Raw genomic sequence first — 23,451 nt, 5'->3', positions numbered from 1 at the left:
CAATTTTGAAAATACTCAGAAGTAAAATAATAAAAAGACTATACAGCCAACCTTGTGGGATGCAGTAAAAGGAGTATATAGAGGGAGATTCTTAGTTGTAAATAGTTCATCAGAAAAATAAGAAAAGCTAACAATAAATTGATGAACTCAGCATCCGTCTTAAGCAATGAGAAAAGTAGATAGATGAATATAAGAAAAGTAGAAAAAGGAAACAATACAAATAAAAGTAGAATTTAATGAAACAGAAAACAGATATAAAGGCTCAACAAAACAAAAAGTTAGTTCTGTTATGACTAACAAAATGGACACAGTTCTGGCAAGACTGATAATGAAAAAAGGAAAAAGCACACCCAAATATCAGAAATGAAAAGGAATGGTTGGCCCCATGGCCAAGAGGTTAAATGCACACACTCTGCTCTGGTAGCCCAGGGTTCACCAGCTCAGATCCTGGACACGGACCTACATACTGCTCACCAGGCCATGCTGTGGTGGTACCACACATAGCAGAACCAGAATGACCTACAACCAGGATATACAACTATGTACAGGGGCTTTCAGGAGAAAAAAGAGGAAGATTGGCAACAGATGTTAGTTAGCTCAGGGCCAATCCTCCTCACCAAAAAAAGAAGGGGAAAAAAAGGATATATTTAAAAAAAAATGAAAAGGGAGTAATAATTCTAGATGCTGCAAGCATTCAAAAGACATGGCAATATTATAAACAATTTTATCAATAACTCTGAAAACAAGTAAAATGTACAAATTTCTAGAAAAATAAAAATAACACAAGTAATAAAATCGAATCAGTCATTAAGATATCTTCCCATAACAAAAACACCAGGGCCAGATGGTTTTACAGGTAAGTCCTATTAAAATTAAAGGAACAAATATTCCAATTTATACAAACTTTCAGAACAAAGAAAGGAAAATTACAAACCTAACTCATTCCTGAACTGAGGTCAGCTCTCTGCTTTCTTCAGAGAGATTATTTTACATAAACAGCTTCCCCAGGCTTAGCAAACCAATATATTCAGCTTTTGATTTTGGATAATGAATAGCATTCTCTTTTCTCAACAATGAAGGAGTTCTTCAATGTTCTCAGGGAAGAGAATTCAACATCAACTAGCAATCAAGTGTAGACACTTTCGTAGCTACAAGATAGATACTTTTTGGGGGGCACCGAAAGGCCTCAAAACCTACCACACATTCTTCTGAAATAGACTCAAGTATGTACAGCAGCAAAATAACTAATAAGCTAAAAAAGAGGATGATGTCGTATTCAACAAACAATAATGAACAGAGAGAAACCAGAAAATTAACTTGTATTCTTGTAACTTATCTTTGTTTGAAATTATTTCCAAATAAAAACTTATAACTAAGTCTAAATAATTAACAGCACATGATGTAAAAGATTACAACAAGTAACAGACTTTCTGAGACGCTGGAAAGCAAAGAGATTTTTCCAGGGATACTTGGGCACTGACTCTGATTCCTTCCCTGTGGGAACTTCCCCATAATTAATCTACAAATTTAATGAAATTTAATCCTAGATCTCAATGAAATTTATCTTGAAACTTGACAAAATGATTTTAAAATTTATCTAGAAAAGTAAACATATAAAACCGGCAAATAATATTTTGGAAAAAATAAGAGTTGGTATAATGACACTGTAGGTTGTACACCCAGCATTCATTTTCTCTTCCTAATAAGATCCCAATTATCCTTCTAGTTACCACTTCGCTATTCTTTTAGCCATGCAACTTGGGAGATTGACTCTAGCTTCAAAGGTGAATTTGGGTTAATCAAAAAGGGCTTTATGCAAATGAGAATCACTATGGAACTTTAAAAAAAATACAGGAGCTTGGGCCCCTATTTCAGAGACTCTAATCAGTCTCGAGCGTCACGCAGGCATCAGTGTTTTTAAAAGCTATTGTACAGCTAGGATTGAGAACACTTATCTAAGCCAATCATGACAATCTCTCCCTTGCTAGGTTTGTCCACATCAACCCACTTAAGGCCAATAGGATGCAAGGAAAACTACGCTAGAAACTTCAGGGAAAAGCTGACTGGCTCTTGAGAAACACAGTAAAAGACTGTCTCTATATTTTGTCATGGACAGATGTGAGGCCTAGAGAACCACTGCAGCCTCTTGTCACCAGCTGGAGAATGATGCTGTCCGTCACTGACCAAAACGTCATTATGTGGCACAAGACTGTAGAGGCAAAAGTACCCTATCAGTATCAAAATGCAATAAAACATTAAGGCAATTTAAAGTAATATGATATTGGTGCAGAGTGAAAGAGACTAGTAGAATATAGATTGAGGTCTAAAAATAGATACACCCACATACAGGGGGCTTTAGAAACCTCTTCTCTAATGTACCAGCTGGGAGTTCTAGTTTTGGCTTTTTAAAGTAGATGGAGTACTTCAAAGCACTTAATAAAAAATGGATTTTCGTGTATCTTCCCCCTCAAACATTTACAGTGGTCTCACCCAGACCTACTTCAAAAGCAAGTAATTTTTTAAAGTGACCTCCTTTGATAAGTCTTTCCAAAACAATCAACTTAGTTTTCACAAAACAACTTGTTTAGCACTATTTTTGTTTGTTTTATATAATATATCAAATTATAGTATGAAGCACAACTGAAAGAAACAGTACGTCTAACTCTTGGTAAGCAGATTCAACTCAAATGTCAAGGGTATCATCAGGTTGTACTGTTTGATAACAGAAATGGAGGCATTTAGTTATTCAGACAAGTCAGTTAACTTCTACTCTGTGTGTGTAAACATGCAAATATATGAGAATTCCATCTATAGCAGGGGTGATATTTCAAATCACTGGAGAAGAATGACTTATTCAATAACTGACACTAGGCCTAAAGCTGTCTATTTGGGAAAAACATAGTCCAGTCCTACCTCACACTACATACAAAAGTAAATTAGAGGACTTTTACTTCCAGGAAGAGGGAGTAGTTGTACTTTTCCCTATTCATCCAAGTAAGTACTACTAAAAACCTGGATGTTATATATAAAACAAACATTAGAAAACTTTGAAAGGTAAAGAGAAGGCAGCAAATAAGCTAGGACCTCAGGACCCAAGGAATGACATACTGGTGAACCCCCTAAGTTTTATTTTTGCCTGACATATCCTGAAGTCTTATTTTTGTCTGATATATTCTAGACTTTGAGCTGAAGATTGGCAACCTAGACATACCAATAGGCACAGACAAAACAAAACAAAACAAACAAAACCCAGTGCTCTTCAGACAATGGATCAAAAAAGGCACAGCCTAGCAAGACAGGAAACTTTTAGACACTAAACACTCTACTCCAGTCAAACACTACAGAAAAAAATGACCCCATCCATTCCTGCAAAGACCAAGTAGGAAAGCTATACTTCCTACTCTCAAGAGGCTATAATAAGGCACCTCAACATCTCTACCTGGTGGTATAAGTAAGGGCCAATTAAGGATCCGGGACTTCTACCCATCAGCCAAACAGAAAATCAGCAAGGATATAAAAGAAATCAGCAACACATTCAACCAAGAGGATCTAACCAACATTTACTGAACAATCCACTCAAACAACAGCAAAATACACATGCTGTTCAAGTGTCCATGGAACAAATACCAAGATAGACCATATCCTGGGCCATAAAACAAACCTCAACAAATTTAAAAGAACTGAAGTCATACAATATGTTCTCTGAATACAAAAGAATCAAACTAGAAGTCAATAATAGAAAGATAACAGGAAAATCTCCAAATATTTGGAACATACTTCTAATCCATGGGTCAAAGAGGAAGTCTCAAGGAAAATCAAATATTACATCGAAATGAAAATGAAAATATAACCTATCAAAATTTGTGGGACACAGCTAAGCAGCACTGAGAGAGAGTTACAGCACTAAAGGCATTTAATTAGAAGTCTTAAACCAGTAATCTAAGATCCTAACTCAAGAACCTAGAGGGGAAAAAAAGCAACATAACCCTACAGCAAAAGGAAAGAAATGATAAAGATAAAAGCAGAAATCAATGAAACTGAAAACAGAGAAAAATCATGAAAAAAACAGCTGGTTCTCTGAATAGATCAATAAAATTGACAAACCTCTAGCAAGAAAAAAAGAGAAAACACACAAATAAACAATATTAAAAATGAAATAGAAGATATGCTACAGTCCCTGCAGACATCAAAAGGATAATAAGGGAACGCTACTAACAACTCTACACACACAAATTCTGCAACTTGGAGGAAACAGATCAATTCTTCAAAAAACACAAATTACCACAACACACTCAACATGAAATAGATCATTTGAATAGCCCTATAACATTCAGGAAGTTATATTTGTAATTTAAAAACTCCACCCCAAAAAAGAAATCTCCAGGTCCAGAGAGCTTTGCTGAAGAATTCCACCAATTATTTAAAGAATTAACACCAATTCTACATAATCTCTTCAAGAAAATAGCAGAGGGGGAAATACTTCCCAATTTATCTTTGAAGTTAGTATTATCCTGATGTCAAAACTAAACAAAGACAGTACAAAAAGAGAAAATTACTAACCAATATCCCTCATGAATATAGATGCAAAAATGCTTAACAAAATATCAGCAAATAGAATTCAGCAATATGTAAAAAGAATTAATACTCCATGACCAAGTGGGGTTTTTTCCCAGGGATGCAAAGCTGGTTCAATATTCAAAAATTAATCAGTATAATCCACCACATTAACAAGCTAAGAAAAACTGTATGAACATATTACTTGATGCAGAAAAAGCATTTGACAAAATTCAACACCCATGATAAACGCTCTCAGAAAAACAGGAATAGACAGGGGAACTTTCTCAACTTGATAAATAACATCTAAAAAAATACCTACAGGTAACATCATATTTTAACGGTAAGAGACAGATGCATTCCAAGATCAAGGACAAGGCAAAGATATCCACTCTCACCACTCTTATTCAACACAATGTTACAAGTTTTAGTCAGTTCAGTAAGGCAAAAGAAAGATATAAACAGCATATAGATCAGAAAGGAATAAAACTCTCCTTATTTGCAGATGACATGACTGACTACATAGAAGATTCCAACGAAGCTACAAAAAAACCCGCCTAGTACTAGTAAGTGAATTCAGCAAGGCTGCAAGACACAAGCAACCTGCAAAAATCAACTGTATTTTTACATATTAGCAATGAACACATGGATGCCAAAATTAAAAATACAATGCCATTTATAATCACTCAAATAAAAAAGGATAAAAAAGGGGTAAATCTAACCAAATGTGAAGAGGACTATACGTTGAAAATTACAAAATGCAGATGAAAGAAATCAAAGAAGATCTAAATAAAAGTGTTTATGGAATCAAAGACAAAATAGTAAAGATATAAATTTTTCCCAAATAGATTATCAGCTTTACATAATTCCTATCAAAATCCCAGCAAAATTTTTTTGTCTATATATAGACATTATTCCATAATGTATATGGAAAGGTAAGATAACCAGAATAGCTAAAACAATTTTTAAAAGTTAGAATAAAGTGAGGGAAAACATTATGCAGCTACATTAGTCAAGATTATATGGTATCGGCAAAGGTACAATGACCTAATCTCACACCTTATACAGACACTAACTCAAATTGGATGAGAACCTTAAATGTAAAACTATGAAACTTTTAGAAAAATACATAGGAGAAAATCTTCAGGATGCAGAGCTAGGCAGTTCTTAGACTTGATGCCAAAACCAAGATCCATAAAAGGAAAAACTCAACAGTACAAAAACAAAACCAATTAGAAAATGAGTAAAAGACATGAAGAGACATTCACTAAAAAAAACACACACAGTTGGCAAACAAGCGAATTAAAAGAGGTTCAACATCAGTAGCTATTAAGAAAATGCAAACTAAAACCACATTGAGATATCACTACACACCCATCAGAATGGCTAAACAGTAACAATATCAAAAACTGATAAGGATATGTTGAAACTGGATCACTCACACGTTGCTGACAAGAATGTAAAATGGCGCAAATACTCTGGAAAATAGTTTAGCAGTTTCTTGTAAAACTAAATATGTGACACCCATACAACCCAGCAGTTGTACTCCTGGGCATTTATCCCAGAGAAATGAAGACTTATGTTCACATAAGAAATTTTACATGAATGTTTACAGCAAGTTTATTTGTAATAGCCAAAAACTGTAAACCACCCAATGTCCTTCAACAGCCGAATGGTTAAACAAACTGGTACATCCATACCATAGACTCCTATTCAGTAATAAAAAGGTAAAAAATGATTGATACATGCAATAACCTGGATATATCTCCAGGGAATTACGCAGAGTGGAAAAAAAAAAAGCCAATCCCAGAGGTATAGTTCCATTTATATGACATTCTTGAAATGATAAAATTACAGAAGTGGTAAACAGATTCATAGTTGCCTGGGGTTAAAGAGGGGGTGAGAGTGGGAGGGAAGTGGGTGTGGTTATAAAAGGGTAACATGAGGGATTCTTGTGGTAATGGAAATGCTCTGTATCTGAACTGTATCAACATTAATATCCTGGTTGTTATACTACACTTTTACCAGATGTTACCACTGAGGGAAAAAGTAAAAGACACACTGGATCTCTCAGTAAGCTGTAAGATTTCTTATAACTGCATGTGGATCTACAATTATCTCAAAACTAAAAGTTTAATTAAAATAAAATAGACTAAAGAGAAAAAAGCAAAACAAAAAATAAAATATAAATATTTTCCTATTCTTTTTTTTTCAAAGATTGGCAACAGATGTTAGCTCAGGTGCCAATCTTTTTTTTTTCCCCTTCTTCTCCCGGAAGCCCCCCAGTAAACAGTTGTATATTCTACGTGTAGGTCCTTTTGGTTGTGCTATGTGGGACACGCCTCAGCACGGCCTGAGGAGTGGTGCTAGGTCCATGCCGGGGATCCAAACTGGTGAAACCTTGGGCCGCTGAAGTGGAGTGCTCAAACTTAACCCTCAGCCATGGGGCTGGCCCAATATTTTCCTATTCTTGATGCAAGGCAGTCTTTTATTACCAGAATCCCAGTGTTAGAAACTATAAAATGAAAAGTTTAAACTTCTGTACAGCAAATGACATCAGTACCTAATGCTGCTTTAACAAATTACCACAAACTTAGTGACTTAAAACAACACACATTTATTATCATACAGTTCTGGAGGTAAGAAGTGTGAAATACGTCTTAATGGCTAAAATCAAAGTTTCAGCAGAACTGTGGAGGCGTAGGAGAAAATGTGATTGTTCTAGAAAGAAGAACATTGTTTCATTAACTAGTATTTAATTCTCCTAATATACAAGCCCTACAAGAAAGGCAGAATATATGCTTCTGTGTGGTTATGACAGCAACTAGCTATACAGCTAAATTCATTTGTCTCCATTTTTTGGAGATTACTCTATTTTTCCCTTTTTAAATTTAATTTTATTTCATAATTACATGAAACATTTAGACAGTTCTGAAAGAGAAACTATCAAACAAGGCACATTCAAAGATGCCTGCTTCCATATTCACCTTCTCTCTCTTTTCTCTCCCTCTCCATAGGATAACCATTTTTTATTTGTTTTAGTTTAGCTTTTTATTTCTTTTTGAATATATAAGGCATATGTAAATTGAAAAGGCTAATTTTCATGTCCCCTCACAATGAAACACATATACACACCCGGGGGGGGGGTACACTATGCATACTGTCTGAACCTTCCTTTTTTAGTATAACAACATATCCTGAAGATCATTCCATAGCAGTATTTGAGAGTTCTTTTCTAATATAACTTACTAGTTCTAACTACTGCACAGGATTTCATCGATATCGAAGTATCACAGTTTCCTCGACGAGTTCTTACTGATGGACAACGAACTGTTTCCAGTCTTCTGCTATGAAACAGTGCTTCAGTGAAGAGTCTCGTAGATACGTCCCTTTGTTTCTCTGTTAGTCTACCTTTGGCTTAGAGTCACAGAAGTAAGAATGCTGAGTTGAAGCTTAAGGTTTAGAGAATTTTGGAAGATATTGCTAAATTTCCTATCTAAAGGCTTTTTATCCTTTTGTATCCTCAACAATATAAGAGAGCGATTATTTCCTCACAGCCTTGCCAATAAACTATGTTGTCAATCTTTTGGATTTCTGCCAGTTCAATAAGTAAGAAATGGATTTCAGAGCAGTTTGTATTTTATTTCTCTATTCAGTGAGATTGAGTACCTTTTCCCAAATTTAAGGGACTTTTGCATTTGTTTTTCTGTGTGGACTACTTGTTTGTATCTTTTGCCCATTTTCCTAAGGTGTGGCTTTCCTTTTTCAATTTCTAGAAGCTCTTCACACAGTAGGAATGTTTGTCCTTTGTCTTTGATATAAATTGCAAATTCTTCCATTTTGTCATTTGTCTTTTTAACTTGGTTATCGTATATTTTGGGTATAAAATTTTGGAAGAATAATTGGCAATAACTGTCAAAATTTTAAATGCACATTTCTTTTAACAAGCAATCTGCATACTACAGGAAAAAATGATGCAAGTACCCAAAGTCATGTGTATAAAAATGTTTCCTACAGCACTGCTAATAATTATGAAAAATTAGGAATGAAATGTATACCAAGAGTGTCTAAATTATGAGTATTGCCATGGTAAAATGTCCAAGAATTATTAAGGAAAAATGCAAATCCCAAAACAATATGTTTATTATGGTTCTATTTTGAAAAAAGTTCCTATTACATACATTTGTATACACACTAAAAAGTTCTGGGAGAATATACATCAAACCGTAAACAGTGGTAGCTTCAGTAAGTGATAAAACTGGTAAGACTTTCAACTCCCTACTCCATAGATATGTGTAGTGTGAATACTTTACAATAGGTGTGTATTACTTAACTTTTTTTTAATGTACTATAAAAAGAGAGAAAAACAACTGAAAGCTAGCTATAGGAAGTGGCATCCAGAATACAAAGTAAGGATGAGGAAACACAGGGAAGGTATGAGAGAAAAAGAAATATGAGAGAAGTAAGCAGGTAAAAACTAAATCTGCTTTATAGTAGGATCACAATTAGAATATAAACAATTAGAACATAAAAACAAAAAACATTTATAATTTAACTTTCCTTTGATGACCATTTCTTCAATTAAGTACCAGATGAAAGAGCTAACTTGCATTTAGGGTCCAGATAGTAAGGAAAACTATGTATCTTCAAACACAAGAAACACAGTGAAATGGCATGCTTCTATTACAAGAGCGACAGCAATTGAGGCCAACTGAGAAAACAAGCAATGCTTCCCATCTCATGCTTACTCTAGAGCAGATGGTCAGATTAGAATGATGGGTAAAACATCTGCACTATTTTAACAGCCATTTCTCTCTTGCTCTCCTTTAGCCAAGGCTAGTTCAAATTACATGAATTAAATATGAAGTGACTCCACTGTACTTTGATCCAGCCCAGAGGTCTGGTTGTAAAGACTGTCAATATTCTATATTCTCCAACAAAGGCTTCAGCTCTATGTTTCCAACTACACTCACAACATCTGCACTCGGATGCTCTTGGCCCCTACTTTTGCTTTCAGGAACTAGCTTCCTGTCCTTTTTTCTCTGTGTCCTTGTACCTGGCACACCTGAACCCCCAGGAGTCTTTCCAACCAGTGTCCAATTCCTGCCTTACATCAAGTGTTGGATTTCCTTTATAGCATCTGAACTGCCTATTTTGACCCCCAGTGATTTGATCTTCCCATGATGAAATTAAACTAGAAGTCAGTAACAGAAATACAACTGGAAAATCTCTAAGTATGTGAAAATTAAACAACACACTTCTAAACAATTCATGTGTTCAAGAGTCTTCTCAAGGGAAATTAGAAAATATTTTGAACTAAATGAAAATTAAAACACAATAAATAAAAATTTGTTGGGGGGCTGGCCCGGTGGTACAGCGGTTAAGCGTGCACTTTCCGCTTCAGCGGCCTGGGGTTCACCGGTTCAGATCCCGGGTGTGGACATGGCACTGCTTGGCAAGCCATGCTCTGGCACGTGTCCCACACAGAAAGTAGAGGAAGATGGGCATGGATGTTAGCTCAGGGCCAGTCTTCCTCAGCAAAAAAAGGAGGATTGGCAGCAGACGTTAGCTCAGGGCTAATCTGCCTCAAAAAAAACAAAAAACAACAACAAAAAAATTTGTCAGATGCGACTAAAGCAGTGCTTAGACGGACATCCGTAGCATTAAAATGCTATTAATAAAATGTTAGAAAAGAAGAAAGGTGTCAAATCAATAATGAAAGCTTCCACCTTAAGAAACTAGACAAAGAGTGCATTAAACCCAATACAAGGCCATAATAAAGATAAGACCAGAAATCAGTAAGATCGAAATAGAACATAAGAAAATAACCATTAAAACCAAAAGATGTTCCTTGAAAAGATCAAGAAAATTTATAGTTCTCTAGCAAAAATGACCTAAACAAACTACCAATGTCTGGAATGAAAGAGAAGAGATCATGATAGACCCAAAGACATTAAAAATATAATAAGAGAATACTATTGCAATAGTCTGAATGTTTGTGTCATTGTCCCTCTGCCCCCCATCATGCTAAGGTGATAATATTAGGAGGTACATGGCCTTTGGGAGGTGATTAGGTCATAAGGTTGAAGCTCTCATGAATGGGATTAGTGCTCTTATAAAAGAGATCCCACAGAACTCTCTAGCCCTTTCCACTACAGGAGGATACAAGAAGCCTGCAACACAGAGGAGGGACTTCACCCAACCACGTTGGCACCCTAATCTCAGACTTCCAGCTTCCAGAACTGTAAGCAATAAATTCCTGCTATTTATAAGCCACTCAGTCTGTGAAATTTTGTTATAGCAGCTCAAACATATACCAAGACAGAAAATTGGTATCAAGAATTAGGGGTGACTGGGGGCAGGCCTGGGGGCGCAGCAGTTAAGTGCACATGTTGTGCTTCGGCGGCCCGGGGTTTGCCGGTTCAGATCCCAGGTGCAGACATGGCACTGCTTGGCCAGCCATGCTGTGATAGGCGTCCCACATAGAAAGTAGAGGAAGATGGGCACGGATGTTAGCTCAGGGCCAGTCTTCCTCAGCAAAAAGAGGAGGACTGGCGGCAGATGTTAGCTCAGGGTTAATTTTCCTCACACACACACAAAAAAAAGTAGAGATGACATTGTAACAAATACCTAAAAATTTTAGAAGCAGCTTTTGAACTGGAGAATGAGCAGAGGCTGGAAGTCTGGAGGTGCATGCTAGAAAAAGTCTACACTGCCGTGAAGGGACTATTTAGGGCAATTTCTCCTGAGGGCTCAGAAGGAGAAGAGGAGAGCTGTAGAGAAAGCTTCAATCTTGATAGAGAATACCTAAGTCGTCATGAACAGAATGTTGGTTGAAATACGGATGGTAAAAGCCATGCTGACGAAGTCTCAGACAGAAATGAGGAACATGTTATTGGAAACTGGAGGAAAGGTTTTCCTTGCTATAAAATGGCAAAGAATTTGGCAGAATTGTGTTCGTGTCCTAGTGTTTTGTTCAAGGTAGAATTTGTGAAGATGAAACTGGATATCTGGCTGCAGCTATTTCTAAGGAAAGTATTAAATGTGTGGTTTAGCTGTTTTTGAATGCTTACAGTAAAATATAAGAAGAGAAATAACTTAAAGATAGAACTGTTAATCAAAAGGGAAGCAGAAACTTAATTTAAATTTAAAAGTTGGGAAAATTCTCAGCCTATACATTTTGCAAAAGAGAAAGCATGTTCAGAACAGAAAACTAAGGGTACGGCCAAGGAACTCTTTGAGAAACAGATTAGTACGGCTTTGAACACCAGACTTAATAAGTCACCCCAGCAGGAAATAGTTTTAAGCAGAAGGAGACAGGAAGTAATGAAGGAAGATTGTCAGCCTTCTTAGATTTTACAGGTTGGGACCATAGAACTATTCAGTTGTGAACTCGACATATTCTTCAAGACAAGGGAGGAAAGACCCCAAAGGCAATTCAGAGATCATTAAGGCTGCCTCCTCCGTTTCAAAAGAGAAAAACATCACCTGGATTTCAAATGCCAGATGACTTCCAGTCCAAAGCCAGTGGGGCCACTGGCATGTGATTTCAGTCCAGGGAGAGCCATCTCAGGCTGCACCCAACAAAGTCATGGGACAAAAATATTTAAATATTTAACATTTAATATTTAAATATTTAATATTTTAAATGGACAGAATATTTGTACAGATATTTCACCAAAGAAGCTATATGGATGGCATATAAACACAAGAAAAGATCCTCAACATCATTAATCATTACAGAAATGCAAATTAAAACCTCAAAATAATATCACTACACAGCTATTGAAGATGGAGAAGAAAGGGGTAGGAGGAGACAGGGAGGGAGAAAAAGAGAGAGAGAGAGAGAGAGACAAAGAAGGAAACACACAAACTGACAGTACCAGGTGCCAAAGATGCAGAGCAACTGCAACTCATACTTTGCTTGTGGGAATGCAAATTACAGCCACTATAGGTAACAGTTTGGCAGCTTCTTATAAAGTTAAACATACACTTATCATATGACCCAGAAATCTACTGAGCAGATTCAAAAGGCTTTAAATGACATTCTGGAAAAGGCAAAACTATAGGGAGAGAGAACAGATCAGTGGTTTTCACAAGTTACTGGCAGGGGGAGAGTTTGATTACAAAGCGTGAGGGAATCCTTTTTTCTTGAGAGGGGGTGAAGCAACTGTTCTGTATTTAGATTGTAATAGTTATTATATAACTGTGCCAAATCTCACACTCCAAAAAGTGTGAATCTTACTGTATGTAAACTAAAATAAATAGACAGCAGAAAACGTTCATTGGTTTTATACTTTAAATGGACCTATTTTCACTCACGTATGATTGTGTATCATCACGCAATAGAAATTCACTGAGTTTTACATATTTTGCAAATGCTGACATCTTATTATAAGTATCATTGCATTTCATGCAGCCTCTGGAAGCTCCAGAGTGAAAATGGAAATTTACATCCCAGTAGAATGAAAACCATTTTGGCCTTGAAGATTCCCTAAAAGGTCCACTTAAGAAACCTTTAGAGAATTGCTAATGTAAATATAGAATAACATCAGGCCAAACACCTAAAAACATGTTCTTCCTCAATCTATTTTCACAAATTCATTAGGTGTATCTATATATTAATGCCACTAAGTTTATCAAATCCTTTCGTCAATCACATTGTGTATGATATGTAAACTTGAGGAAGGGCACTGTTTGCTATGTATATAGGTCATGATAAACATGACCATTTTGGGCAAGCCATTGTCATATTCTGAGGATAAAGTAAGGAACCAGTTAGTGATAGAAAGAAATTCTAAAGGGAAATCTCTCATGTTAATACAAATGCAATTTTAGAATCTGCTGTAGTTTAACACATAACTTGACAATTTCCTGTTTCTGATAAAAATCAGCAGAGTGACAATACCCAAGTGACTAACTCCGGAAGTTTGGTTGGGCTACAGCTCTCTCAGTAAACAATGAAGGGGGAAAAAAATCCCCAAATAAGTACTTCAATATGCTATAAGTAACGCAAAAAGACAAGGCAATTTATAAGATGATCTTATTCCATTCAGTGTTTTAAACCCTACTATCCTGTCAAGTAATTTTAATTGTTAAACACTCTTACTAATGAAACAAGATGGGTAAGAATCCCATAATGAGAAAAATACAAGATTACAGGATAATCTGAAGGCACTATATGACACTTTAAACCACATTTCCATATTACTTTGATAAATATGGATCTTGGAAGTGCAGAGTCTGCACCTGAGAGTGTGTGCCTCCTTCAATTTTGTACCCTAGGCAACTTGCTTGCCTCATCCTAGTCTAGTCCCAGCCCTGCTTCTATAAATAAAATATGCTTATGATACATTCAATTTCCTAACCACATACTTGAGTTCTAGACACTGGTCTGCCATGAGCTATGACTCAGGGAATGTCATATCAGCCTCCCTGAAACTCCATATTCTTATCTGCAAAATAAGGGAACTGAATCAGATAATAACAAAAAGTCTCTTTTAAGCACCAAAACTATGATCTAAGTTTCCCCTTAAATTTTCTGGACTAAACAAAACAGATTTGTATTGTGTTTTCTAATTTTTTCATATTAACCCCTCACTATTCCAATCGTTACTCTTTAACATACTCTAATTATTGTCTCTCTTAGAAGTCCAATGCACTATTCATTGCACCGCAGAGCCATTGTCTCTCTTAAAAGTGTCACTCTGAGTTGTACATATTTCCAAAAGAATACACACAGCACAGGGGACAGTGAAACTATCATTTCCCCATGCTGTACAGTATAAATAAGGTTTAGATTCTGTCACCACTTTTAGCAGACATATTCTCCTGACACAGACCAAACTGTGGTCACCCGAATCCCAGACGTATTTAACACACAACTAATCATAACATTTGAGTATTTTTCACAGTGCTGCACTTAATTCTAATTCCCCCTCATGCCCTCCATGTGCTTATGTAATTTTTATTCAAAAACCATTCCAGCACTTTACCACCTAGATCTATTAAAGTTTATTGTGCCTCCCATTATCCTTTTGGCCTATGCATGCCATAGGACCTACTGGAGTTAACAGGGAACCAGTACACTATTACTTAAAATGCCGGTGGCACAGCAGTTAAGTGCACACATTCTGCTTCGGCAGCCCGGGGTTCGCCAATTCAGATCCCGGGTGCAGACATGGCACCACTTGGCAAGCCATGCTGTGGTAGGCATCCCACATAGAAAGTAGAGGAAGATGGGCACGGATATTAGCTCAGGGCCAGTCTTCTTTAGCAAAAAGAGGAGGATTGGCAGCAGATGTTAGCTCAGGGTTAATCTTCCTCAAAAAAAAAAAAAATCCTAGGTATGAAAATGGTTTGTAAATTCTAAATTGTTGTGTTTGTCTACTCCACAGGCATCTCACACTTAATTAACTATCCCTACAAAGTTTTTGCTTCTGTGTTCTATAATTCAGTAAATATACCAACATCAATCCAGTTACCTTTAGTGAACCCTATTCTGTCAACCCCCACATCTCAAGACATCTCCTTTTTACCTCCTTCACAGACTCAAATGAATCCATGTATCTCCATTCTCACTACCAATACCTTAGTAGTAATGAAGGCATACGCCTCCTTAAGTGGTCTCTCTCTTTCTACTTCACCCTCTTCCAGTTGGAAGCATTTAGTTTTCTTCTTAGGAGGAAAAAAAAAGTATCAGAAACAAGAGTTCCTCCTTTAAGTGCTTGCTATCTAGAATTGAAAGCTAAATAAAAGGCCTCAAAGGTATTTGAGTTATGATGAACTTACTGTTCTGTAGTTCCTGAAAATCAAGGAGAGAAAGATAACAACTCTTCTAAACTATAATGAAACTCTTTTTGTAAAGTTATGAGAAGATTCTGGGAGCCGGCCCCATGGCCAAGTGGTCTAGTTCGCATGCTCCACTTCGGCAGCCCAGGGTTTCACCAGTTCAGATCCTCAGCACGGACATGGCACCACTCATCAGGCCATGCTGAGGCGGCATCCCACATAGCACAACCAGAGGTATTCACAACTAGAATACACAGCTATGTACCGGGGGCGGGGGGGGGCGGTTTGGGAAGAAGAAGAAAAAAAAGATCAGCAACAGATGTTAGCTCAGGTGTCAATCTTTAAAAATAAAAAAGAAAAGATTCTGGGAAGATGGAGGCTACGTAAGATGCACCAAGAATCCGTCTCTCTACCTACACAAGAAATGTACTAGCAGAATCTGTCTGATATAACTATTTTAGAACTCTGGAGAATTTCAAGGCTTGAAACTTCCAGTGGAAGGCTTGGACTGTAAATTTTGGTTAATTTCAGTCAATTTTAGCTCTTAGTTCAAAAAAATTCTACCCATCCTCCATCCCTCAGCCCTATGCCAGGGAGCTGTGCATTAGTTTGAGCAACAGCCTGCAGGAGCCAAGGTGGTATAAGGATCCTGTCATCCAAATATCAAGGATCTGTGTCTGACAGCTGACTGCTGATTCTGATCACCGAGGTGCTGACACAGAGGCAGGCAGCCAACTGCTGCACCCCACCCCCACCCTCAATGAGTAATTCCCTCTCCCTCACGCTGAAGGGGATCTGAAGGGCTAGTGCCTTTTTATTCTCTCCCTTTATTTTTCTCTTTTTCCCTTTTTGGGAGCCAGACATTAAATAACCAGGAACAGGAGAATTTAGAAAGCCACCACATATATTCAGGAAAAGGTGCAAGCTCAGAAAGGACCTGAGAGGAGCTTAAGTTTATACTTCAGGGTGATTCTTAGCACAGAGACAGCCCACAACCAAAGCACAAAACAAAACAAAACACCTACAGCAAACCCTGAGGAAGACAGAGAATCTGATTTTCAGATTTACCACATTATTAGATTCAAGCATCCGATACTCAACAACAACAAAAATTAAAAGGGATACAAAGAAATAGGAAAGTATGGCCAATTCAAAGGAAAAAAATAAACCAAGAGTAACCATCCTGGAGAAAGACCAGAGGACAAACCCACTAAACAAAGACTAAATAAACATCTTGAAGATGCTCAAATAATTAAAGAAAGATATGGAAAAAGTAAAGAAAACAATGTTTGAACAAAATGGGGATACCTATAGAAATATAAAACCTAAAAAAACTGTGGAGCTGAAAAATACAGTAACAAAAATGAAAAATTCACCACAGGGATTCAAAGGCAGATATGAGCAAGCAGAAGAATAAGTTAGTGAGCATGAAGATAGGGCAACTGAAATTATAAAGACTGAGGGCCACAAAGAAAAAAACAGGAAAAGTAAACAGAGAAAAAGGGACCTATGGGACACCACCAAAAAAACCAACATATGCATTCGGGGAATGCCAGAAGGAGACTAAACAGGCAAAGAGATTATTTGAAGAAATAATGGCTGAAAATGTCTCAAATTTGATGAAGGACATGAATATAAACATCCAAGAAGGTCAAAGAACTCTAAGTAGGATGAACTCAAAGAGATTCATACTGAGATACATGATAATGAAAATATTGAAAGACAAAGAGAGAATCTTGAAAGCAGCAAAAGAGAAGTGAATCATCACATGCAAGGGATCCTCAATAAGATTATCAGCAGATTTCACATCAGAAACTTTGGAGGTTAGAAGACGGTAGGTTGATATATTCAAAATACCGAAAAAAATAACTGTCAACTAAACTCCAGCATTCAGTAAAAATGTCCTCTAAAAGTGAGAGAGAAATTACGACATTCCCAGATAAACAAAAGCTGAAGAAGTTCATTACCACCAGTCCTCCCCTACAAGAAATGTAGAAGTACTTTACAGGTTGAAATGAAAAGAATACTAGAAAACCGTATGAAGAAATGCAGATCTCAATAAAGGTAAACACATGGGCAATTATAAAAGATACTACTATTGACACTTCAGTTTGTAACTCCACTTTTTGCTTTCTATATGATTTAAGAGACTAATAAACAATCTGAAAAAAATTAGTCTAAAAGTTAGTATTACTGTAACTTTGGTTTCTAACTCCACATTTTGTTTTCCACAGAATTTAAGAGATTAATGTATTAAAGAAAACAATTATTAGTCTATGTTTTTGGACACACCTTTTAAGATGTATTTTTGTGACATCAATAACTGAAAGGCAGTGGAAAGGAAGCTATACAGGAGCAGAGTTTTTCTGTTATCAAAGTTAAGCTGGCATAAACTCAGCAAAAGTAGCAAGATATCAAATCAATACATAAAAATCAGTTGCATTTTTAACACTAACAATGAACAATCTGAAAAGGATATTAAGAAAACTATTCCATTTACAACAGCATCAAAAAGAATACAATACTTAAGAATAACTTAACCAAGGATGCAAAAGACTTGTACAATAAAAACTACAAAACACTGCTGAAAGAAATTAAAGACCCAAGTATACAACACCAAGAGTGACCCTTAATGTAAACTATGGTCTTTGGCATTATGAAGTGTCAATGTAGGTTCATCAATTGTAACAAATGTATCACTCTGGTGGGGGATGTTGATAATGGGAGAGGCTATGCGTGTGTGGGGTACGGAGTATATGGGAAATCTCTGTACCTTCCACTCAATCTTGCTGTGAACCTAAAACTGCTCTAAAAAATGTCTTAATAAAAATTTTTTAAAAAAAGAAGACACAAGTAAATGGAAAGTCATCTCATCAACCAGAAGACAATATTATTTAGACGTTAAGATGTCAGTATTACTCAAAGCAATCTACAGATTCAACGCAATCCCTATCAAAATCTCAACAATGTTTTTTGCAAAAATAGAAAAGCCCATCATAAAATTCATATGGAATATCAATCAAGGGACCCAAATAGCCAAAACTATCTTGAAACAGAAGAACAAAGTGAAGGATTCACACTTCCTGACTTCAAAACTTACTACAAAGCTACAGTAATCAAAACAGTGTGGTAGTGGCATAAAGACAAACATACAGATCAATGGAACAGAATAGAGAGCCCAGGATAAACCCTCACATATATGGTAAAATGATTTTTTCAAGGGGCCAAGACCATGCAACGGGAAAAGGACAGCCTTTTCAACAAATGGCGCTGGGAAAACTGACTACCCACATGCAAAAGAATGAAGTTGAATCCTTACTTAACACCATATACAAAAAGTAACTCAAAGTAGATCAAAAACCTAAACGTAACAGCTAAAACTATTAAATTCTCAGAAGAAAACATAGGGCAAAGGCTTCATGACACTGCATTTAGCAATGATTTCTTGGATATGACACCAAAGGCACAGGTGATAAAAAAAAAATAGACAAAGTAGACTTCATGAAGATCTAAAACTTTTGTATATCAAAAGACAATAACAACAGAAGAAAAAGGCAATCTACAGAAGAGGGGAAAATATTTGTAAATTACATATCTAATAAATGGTTAACATCCCGAATATATAGAGAATTCCTAAAACTCAAAAACAAACAACCTGATTAAAAAATGGGTAAAGAACCTAAATAGACATTTCTCCAAAGAAGACATACAAATGGCCAACAAGCACATGAAAACATGCTCAATATCACTAGCCATTATGGAAATGCAAATCAAAACCACAATGAAGTATCACTTCACACCCATTAGAATAGCTACTATCAAAAAGACCAGAAAATAGTGAGCGTTGGTGAGGATATGAAGGAATTCTTATGCACCATTGGTAAGAATGTAAAACAGTTTGGCAGTTCCTAAAAAAACTAAAAATAGAGTTACTGTGTATGAAGCAGCTATTCCACTTCTGGGTATATACCCCCCAAAATTAAAACAAGATGGCAAAGAGATATTTGTACACCCACGTTCATTGCAGCATTATTCACAATAGCTAAACCATGGAAGCAACCAAAGTGTCCGCTGATGGATGAAGGGATAAACAATGTGGATAAAAACTGTGGTATATACATAACGATAGCAGATTATTCAGCCTTTAGAATGAAGGAAATTCTGACCCATACTACATGAATGAACCACAAGGACATTATGCTAAGTGAAATAAGCTAGTCACAAAAAGACAGTTACTCTATGATTCCACTTATATAAAGTACTTAGAGTAGTCAAATTCATAGAAACAGAAAGTAGAATGGTTTTGCCAAAGGTTGGGAAGAGGGAGAAATGAGGAGTCATTGTTTAATGGGTATAGAGTTTCTGTTTTGCAAGATGCAAAGAGTCTGGAAATAGATGATAGTGATGGTTGCTCCTCAATATGAATGGATTTAATACCACTGAACTGTACATTTTAAAATGGTTAAGATGGGGGGCCAGCCTGGTAGCATAGTGGCTAAGTTCACGTGCTTCACTTCAGCAGCCCAGGGTTCACGAGTTTGGGTCCTGGGTGCAGAACTACACACTGCTCATCAAACTATGCTGTGGCGGTGTCCCACATATAAAATAGAGGAAGACTGGCACAGATGTTAGATAAGGGATAATCCTCCTTAAGCAAAAAGGAACACTGGCAATGGGATGTTAGCTTAGGACCAATCTTCCTCACACACACAAAAAAGGTTAAGATGGTATATTTTATGTTACATGTATTTTATCACAATTAAACAAATTGGAAAAAGTTATATACATTTAAACTTCCCAGGTTTAATGTTTGTGTTTCATTTTTGATACTTTAGTCCTTTATACTTAAATCTGCTTCAAGTGTCAAAACCCTGTTTAGATAAATTTACATAAGCAATAAAACAATGGTCAGTGTATGAATTATATAATTTTTAAAATAAATCAACTGATGTAAATAATGTATAAGGAAACATGATGAGGTAAAGAAAACAATATCATGGTCTATTCTTTTCCCACAGTAGCAAAAAAAAGATTTTAATAAAGTGTCTTACGAGTTTTTCCTAAAAAAAAAGTCTTTCCTGAATAATACCATGTTTTCTGTTTAACTATTAAATTCTTAACTACTGAGTCTCCACATACAATCAGAGTGATTTGAACTTGAAACGCCTCTACTCAAAATCTTACAGTGGTTCCCCCTAGCCCTCAGGATAAAAACTCCTTCACATAGTCACTTCAGTACTCTCCATCTAAGCTCTCCTCATACATAAAGATCTATGTTCTGGTTCCCTAAATTTGGCATTCTTTAAGGATGTTTATCTCTATATTCCTCCTTCTTTGGAACCTAAATTCAAGGTCCATTTCTCTAGGAAACCTCATCAGATAAGAGTGAATTAGATGCCTCTCCACTATGCTCTTTCAACACCTTCTATCTATTTAAGGCACTTGGCATCCTGCCACTGAAATAGGCTGCTTAAATAATGTCTCCCTATTTAAAAACAACAAGTTCTTAGAGGAAATAGACAAAAAGTCTCATTTCATTTTGTATCCTTGGCACCTCAACAGAATATTATGCATGTGATAATTAACATTTACAGAACCAACATCATAACTTCCTGCTCCCTTTGCATGGTGCTTCAGTCCTCAATATAGCATGCCTCTCCTCCCTCAGCAAAATCCTGAAAGGCCGTTATGACCTAATTCACATTTGTTTTCTTTGCATCATTTTCCCAGACATTTCTGAGCAGCTGTCAATCCTTTCTCAATGCATCTACCTAACTTTTGCCCCTCTCTAACCAAACTTATCCCACTGAATCTGAAATTCTCTTGTACTTTCTTAGAATTTCTATACCATCATATGGCAGAAACCATTAGTTGTCTACCTCTTTATTTGTTCTCTTCTTCCTAAGTAACAGAACTATCCAATTTTGAGCTCAGCACATTAAGGTAACCACAATAATAAACTACATTTGCAGCCTCCTTTGGAGTTAGATGTGACCATATAAGCCTTACTCTCAAGTAGCAGTTGCAGCTTGCCTCCTTTAACAAGAGGGGCAACGCACCCTTGTCTCAGGTTTTGCATGGTGTCCCTGCTCTGGTCTCCAGTATCACATGCGACTCTTTCAGCCCCTATGACCTTACAGGACATGAGTTCAGGACTACCTTGACTATTCCCATATCCAAATATTGGCACAGCCATGGATTCAACCCCATTTTACAAGCTGTACTTCTAGTCCACTACTTCTATGGATAAGTTTATCTCATTTTTAAGCAAGGCTTTATCTTTTAAAATTCTTTCTAGTTTATCATCAATTTGTGTTTAGAGCAGGCAAGTATTACCCATTCTAATATTTTTAAAAATTAATTTTAAAAATATTTGGGAGCCACTCCGGTGGCACAGCGGTCAAAGTTCACACACTCTGCTTTTGCGGCCCAGGGTTCACTGGTTCAGATCCCAGGCATGGACCTATGCACCGCATATCAAGCCATGCTGTGGCAGGCATCACACATATAAAGTAGAGGAAGATGGGCACAGATGTTGGCTCAGGGCCAGTCTTCCTTAGCAAAAACCAGAGGGTTGGCAGTGGATGTTAGGACTAATCTTGCTCAAAAAAAAAAGATTGTTGGTTCAACCAATTATTATTAAAACTATATGGGTCCCTGTAGATATTGTGAAGAAATGTTTGTGTGACAAAGGCATAAGGTTGTATAGGATATATGTACCTTTTGGCAAACAGACTATTTTGCTACTATAAAGAAACATATGTGCTTTTTTCTGAAAATAATATTTGCCATCAACTATTTCTTTATTACATGTATTTTTTTAGTGCTTTTGAAGGGCAAAAAACTTTCAATTCTACCTGCAAGTACTTTCAGGAACACCATCACTGCTAAGATAGAAACAATATACCAGAAGAAATAAAATTACAAAATCTTTGATCAAGGATGTTGTTGCTCTTGTTTATCACTGTATTACCCATTCCTAGCATATCAGAGGATCTGGGAACTGAGGCTGATGCCACATAAGGATACGATACCTGCGGCAATGAGGTCAATAGGTAAGATTCTACATTCCCACTGTTACAGACTGAATTGTGTGCAGTATTCAATTAGCAATTCATCAAAAGACAGTAAAAGGAGAAGTAAAGAAAAATTGTGATAAAACACAACTGTTTAATTGTTTATATCTAAGAATAAATAAGGCAAAAAGTAATAGAATTACAAGAAAGAAATTAATCAATATTCAACCACTGCATGAGCTTCTAATTTACTTATATTAGAAACTGACAGATCAGAGGTCAAAACATAAGGATACATAATACTTGATCCACAAAACTAATGTTTAATCTAAGTTATTTAGAGAACCCTCCACCAAACAAAACAATAAGGATATAATTATTTTCAAGTACAAATGGAACATTTTCAAAAAAGTGATCATGTATTAAGAGTCACAAAGGAAAACAAAAAAACTTCAAAGAACTTATATCTAAGATCACATTCTCTCGCCACAGTATAATGTTGAAATCACCAATAAAATATTCTTTAAATGTTTGGACACTTAAAAATGGACTCCTAAACAAAAAATTAAAAAGAAAATCACAATAGAAATTTCAAAGTAAGAACTAAGTGACAATAAAAGTACTACATTATCAAAATGTGGAGCTCAGCTCAAATTACAGCCTTAATGGATTTGTAATAAAACAGTAAGACTGAATATGCTTAACTAATACATTTTCAATCAAGAAACTAGAAAAAGACAACAGAGTAAACCTAAAGAAAGCATGAGCATATTAATCACATTTTTTAATTTTCTATATTTTATGATGCTCTGACATGGCAGGGCCCTTCTGACCCAGGGAAGGACTGTCTCTTCCAGGGTTCCCTAATTCCTAGAGATAGCAACAACTTGCCTGAGAGCACATCTTTGATATACAACCAACCAATCCGTAGCCCATAACCCCAACCATCTCCTTTAAAAAACTCTCACACCAAGTAGATATTTCCCTGCCCAAAATCATCCCAGGGCCAGGTACTACACAACTGGAGACCATCCCTATCACCCAGAGCTATAAATTATTCAAACGATCCAATCCTAAACTTGCTCAAGCT

At 36.3% G+C, this 23,451-nt stretch overlaps 1 protein-coding gene across 6 annotated transcripts in view; it reads right to left on the bottom strand.

Moving 5' to 3' along the window:
- The window catches only part of NCK1 (NCK adaptor protein 1), a 73,212-nt gene that overhangs the window by 27,340 nt on the left and 22,421 nt on the right, over positions 1-23,451 (bottom strand). The gene's annotated exons all lie outside the window — the stretch shown is intronic.

This window comes from Equus caballus, chromosome 16, assembly GCF_041296265.1.
Source record: "Equus caballus isolate H_3958 breed thoroughbred chromosome 16, TB-T2T, whole genome shotgun sequence".
In the NCBI taxonomy this organism is placed as follows: Eukaryota; Metazoa; Chordata; class Mammalia; order Perissodactyla; family Equidae; genus Equus; species Equus caballus.
The sequence above is the reverse complement of the archived record's forward strand: the minus strand, read 5'-3'. Positions and strand labels throughout refer to the sequence as shown.